The sequence below is a fragment of the Myzus persicae genome, unplaced genomic scaffold (assembly GCF_001856785.1).
Source record: "Myzus persicae strain clone G006 unplaced genomic scaffold, MPER_G0061.0, whole genome shotgun sequence".
NCBI classification, from domain to species: domain Eukaryota; kingdom Metazoa; phylum Arthropoda; class Insecta; order Hemiptera; family Aphididae; genus Myzus; species Myzus persicae.
Genome location: NW_019101047.1, coordinates 364,429 through 370,428, shown reverse-complemented (window position 1 = coordinate 370,428; position 6,000 = coordinate 364,429).

The following is a 6,000-nucleotide window of genomic DNA, read 5'->3' as shown; positions in this document are numbered from 1 at the left end:
TTTTGTATGATAATATTATTTTATGACTTGCATGTGCTTCTTATAAATGAGGTAAACGAACATTGTTGCTATACATCATATGGGTAATATCGATTGAAACACAATTTAATCTGCACGATTGTACTATGTGGCGGTAACCTATACTTTCCAAAACCTCCCAGTACTCATCATTAACCGTCTATTATGTCAATGTCTATACGACCGAGTTAGATAGACGAGGAAGTCAAAATATTATTTAAAAAAATTATTTTAATATCATAAGCCATAACACAATGTTTAATCTGCCATATAGGTATACATTGTATAAACTAGATACATAATATTGTAAATTGTATAATAGATTATTATCATTTATCACCAATATTATACCACAATACCTACCTCGTATTATACAGAAATATTTCAAATTTTCTTGCAGGATCGTTTGTTTTTATCTTTCGACTCTCTTTATTTTATTTTACCGTTTTCACGGTCCACGTATGCAAAAAACCAAACGTGGGACCGTGTGTACAATAATACATGCTAACAGTGAATGTAATCGAAAAGAGCTTTGCCCAACTCACGTATATATTATAATATTATAAGCCCCCGCACCGCGTCGTCCGGGGCTCATTCGAAGGTCGACCAGTCGTGGTGCTGGACCGCGTATCTGATATTTACTCGGTATTACACGTGTGTGACTGAATAAATAATAATATATACATGTGTGTAATTTATACGAGTTAAAATCAAATATTATATTATTATAGCATATATAGCCACCGTGTGCCCGTGTAGGTACTTCTAGATGGCCCGTTGCCCAAATCTCTACAAAAATATCGTGATGCTCTGTAACTCTACATACTTGACGACGTAATAACAATAATATTATATAAATATTGCACGCGTACGTGTTTAAATATATTATAGGTACCTAGGTACTAACCTACGTATTTGAAATATTTTCTCAACGTACCTGTATTTAAAATTGAATAACAAATTTTTGAATACATATTAGAGGCTCACATCCAGCTAGTAGTACAAACTTAATACCAGTTACTATATACAAGTATACAATTAGGTTCTATTGCTCATTGCTTTTATCGTAAAATTAGAAATACTCGAATACCTATATGGATATAAAAATTTCTTATGCCCTTTCTCGCGATTGAAATATATTATTTTGGGCATGTGCAGACCGGCAGAATCGACCAAACTTACGAATAAGGAAAACGGACGTCTAATTTATGGTTTCACCTTCGTATTTGGTATAATATTCTTTATAGAACTTACGCATACCAAGACAATTACGAACAATTCCGTTCAATTGATGATTTTATGGTAAAAAAATGTTCATATAAAAATGTAAGTATTTGAAAGACAATTTTTTTTAATCATCTGTATTTTGTTATTCAAATTCTTTTTTTTTCACCCCGAGTTTTTAAATACGCCGTTTATTTAATATACTTTCAAAGTGAGTACCCGCACCTGTAATTGAATATACCTTTTTTTTTTTTTATTAGAAATAAACAATCTATACAATTAATGTACAATAAGCTTATGTGCTAAAAGAAAACAGGACTTGAAAATTTGATTAAGAAGCCACCCACTGGCAACACTTAGCATGACTTATTAATATATATATTTATTTATTTTACTTATTTTTTTTAATTTTTAATTTTTTTTTATATATGTATAGTGTGTGTATATTTTAAATTGGTAGTTGCAGAAGGTCACGACACCATTTTCTTTTTAACCTTCGCCTCGGATTTCCTGGGAGGGTTAAAGAGGAGAGGTTTTTAATAAGAGGATTTTGATGGGATAGCAGTCGAGTGCGGAAGCGCAAGTAAAAGGATTGAGCTTCTTCGTTGATGGTTTTTACGTGAAGATCATTATGTAATGTTAAGTTTGAGACGTACGGTGGTGCATTAGAGAGTCGACGAAGAGCTAGGTTTTGGAATACTTGGATTTTATTGGTATTAGATTTTTTTGCTGAGCCCCAGAGCTGTATGCCGTAAATCCAGATAGGTTTAAGCAGAGTTTTGTAAATTAGAAGTTTTACTTTTAGAATATACCTACTAAAAAAGTTTAATTTACAAGACCGCAGTACCAGAGGAAGAGTCTTTGTCAGAACACGCTCGTCTCGGTATATGGTCGTTTCTTCGAAAGAAGCACACGACGATATTGTAACAGCAATAAAGCCAAACCCCAAACCGAAATCATACTACGGCAGTTCGGCCAATACATGCGGTTATGCACTCTGAGATTAATGTTATGCTATTGTGTTTTTGTGTACATTATGACGTATTTCAGTATTATAGAGACAGAGATCGTGGATTTACAATATAGTACTTTCAGTCGTCTTCCCACCAATACCATCATCCCACTCCAGTGCGAGAAGTCGGACAAACGTAAGTGACGGGTTTCATTTATTATTGGGTATATAATATCTCGAATTTATTCGAAATCAAAGCGCTGCGGCCCACGATTAACGATTATGTAGTTGTTCATTTTCTCTCCAATATAACGAAAAACTCTAATGCACCATGTGTGCATTGTCGAACCCTTTTTAAGGGGTTTGATATAGGCAATAATCTAGCTGAGTGTAAGATGCATGCATAAATATAATTAGGTTAGGCCATCTTAACGAAACTTTGAGGACATTTTGTACATTATGTGAATATTTTCGACGAGTACATTTGGATTTACGCAATCACAAATTAAGTGGATACCTATTTTTTTTTTTTTTTTGCTGGACAGACTATAATCAAGACTTGCGCCTACCATTACAATATAAAATATAGTACTTACCTCATACTTAAAAATATCGTATTTGTCGGTATTCAATTTTTGTTGTTTCTAATAACATTCTAAATTCTAATGACTAATACGTTTTTTGAACTCTCGATGTTAATAATATGTAGAACAAACCGGTTATCGCTGCTAGCCTTATATAATTAAAACCAATCAGGACAATTATAATTATAGGTATATAATAACACAATATAATATAATAGACAATAAAAAAACTAACGCAAAACAAAGTGTTTGAAATATTTTATAATAATTCAAATGATCCAACTTCAAGCGTATAATATATTAATATTTACATAAATGTAGGTATATAGAACTGTAGAACACAATAAACTAAGTTGAAACGTAAATTTTTCTAGTTTTCGAACAATCTGAACACTGTACAGTGATTCCATTTTATCTTACATCGTCTACAGTGGACTTTTTTTGTTGAAAAGTGTAATGTCCACATTATTCATAATCCAATAATTAAACGATTTTACGATTTTACTCTTTTACACGGTTTATATTTTGTAGTAATTCGCAATAACGTTTAACTTTGGTCTTAAATGAGGTAAAATGTTCAAAGTTAAATTATCTTGGTGTTGTTTAAACCTAACTTATAAGTTATAAGTATTGTATTACCGTATGTCGAAAAGATATTTGAACGTGCATATCGAATAACAAATAAAAACGCGTATTTCCACCACATAAAATACATCGTATAATAATTGGATATAAAATATAAATATTTGTTTTCAACGAATTTATCACCTTACAAGTCGTAATAATTAATATTCGAACCGTTTCGTTTTTTATACTCACCTGTTTAGTTATACCTATATTATAATAATAATTATTACCTACTATATTCACGGATTCGATAGATAAACTGCGCAGGGCGTAGACTTAAATCAGCAACAAAAAATCACCACAACGTATAACTACACATAGCATGCCTAAAATAACTGAGAAAATATTTTATTATATTATTTGCATATTATACTATTATATTATAGGAACGAATCGTACTCGGCCATTATAATTATATCTTCGTTTTTTTTTTTTACTAAATATTAGTACCTGTAAGTCGTATTACATATTATTATTATACGGACTAAACAATGCGTGTTGCATGTAAATTTTGATATTGTACATCATTCGTTTTAGCGTTAATTAATAATTATAATAAAATAATAAAAAGAATGGAACGACAGTAACGATATTTTCACAAATACACCGTCATCAGTCAACCCCGTTGAGTGAACATAATCTACGGGGTATCTTATGCAGCTACTTAATAATAATAAAGTACCTATATTATATGATGTAAACATTAGATGTGCTCACAGAATTCGATGCAAAAAATACCCATGTTATAGTATTATCAACATTCCAGTGTAGGACGTAGGTATACACTATTGACTATCTCGCCGCTTTCGTCCTCGTTAATTTTATCGTTAATATTTTCCGCAACCATCGTAATTCATACAAATATACTGAATTAGTTTTTGTCTTTTTGGTTTGTATAAACTCGAAATAAGAAATTAAAAATATTTTTTTCATTCGTTTATCCGAAATACCGTATGTACAAAGTTAAATGTAAGTAATTTAAAAGTCATTATAGTTATTGATGATGTATGTAGTGTTACACTGTGCATCGGAGGAGGTGCTTGAGGTGACTAAGCCTAAACAACCTAAATAACACGTTTGGTATTGATGTTTGGACATAACTGCTTACCCTATACACGTACGCTATAGAACGGGCGAGACCTTTTTCGACAAAAATTGTACCATTCGGTTCTTGACAAAGATTCAATTTTTTAAATGTTCAGAGAAAATTATTATGACCTATACAACCGGGAGACATTGAAGACTGGTGGTATAATAATTGTATTCACTTTTTGCCGAGTACGTACGTTCCTACTTAAGGGAGGTGCTTAAATGCGAGGACAAGACGCTGTGACACATCCTGTAGGTTATCTAAGTTCGCGGGCTCTTCGGGATGTAAGCGTGTGTGTGTGTGTGTGTGTGTGTGTGTGTGTGTGTGTGTGTGTGTGTGTGTGTACATGACAGTCGTACACGCATTTTACTGTTCACGTATATATTACACGTCATGTGCGTATATAGCAATACATCTCGGAAACGGGTTGTGCGTGTCTGTATTGCTTGTGGACAGAGTCGTCATCGCACGCAGACATAATATTATGCGCCACGTGGTATGCATGTACAGGACGGTGCAGATAGTCAAACCAGCAGAGGACGATTCCCGAGCTACAGAGTGTATTTTAATTTTCAATCATTGATACATTGTAAATAATATTTTATTAAAATTAAATAGTAGATACATTGGTGATATACCGATATAAATAGGAAAAAATTACGAACAATTTAATGTATAGTTTGTTAATTGGAAAAACAATAACCTAACCTATTTTTAGCGTCTGAATATTCTTTGAGATGTAAAATATTTGATATTAACATTATATAAACGTACCTATAATCTGTTTTTTCTCGCTCAACACCTTTTTAGATCGTTAGGTGTATATTTGTACGGTTTTTTGTTGAAATATGAAGAAATATGCAGAACAAGCACTAACGTCAGAATATGCACTATAAAATGTTGATATTTAATCAATCAAGTAGTGATTTGTAGACACTCATTAACTGCATGTATATGATGTTGAAAACAGCAACATGCATTTTATGCAAACTCCCGGTCTTTACTCATAATCATAAAATACTTGTCTGTGCATGACCGAGTTGTAGCGGTTGTTACCCCAACAATTTGTACGGGTTAAATGTCGCCGAGATTATACTTTTGCTGTTTTAAACGTGTTTGTGGGGAAAATTAGTCCACCTAAGTCTTTAATATTTGTTGCACATTATAAAAATAATGTCGGTTTGAAATTAATTTATACATCGGTGTATAATAACGTCAATACTGATATTCGATAGGACCATCATTATGCATGGCATTAATCGACGTGAAGCTCAGTAAACTTATACTTCACAAATAGAATACAACATCACGATTTATTCATTTATCATTATAGGTTTAGTTACTAGGTAACGTTTTTCTATTGAAACCGACTGTCCCATATCTAATTGAAATAAAATAGTTTCGATAGTCAATTATATATCGATAGACAATTATAGCACATCTAAATCAATTTTTTCAATTTTTTTTCTAGTTGTTCTATTTTCTTAGGTCTATAATAAGACAGA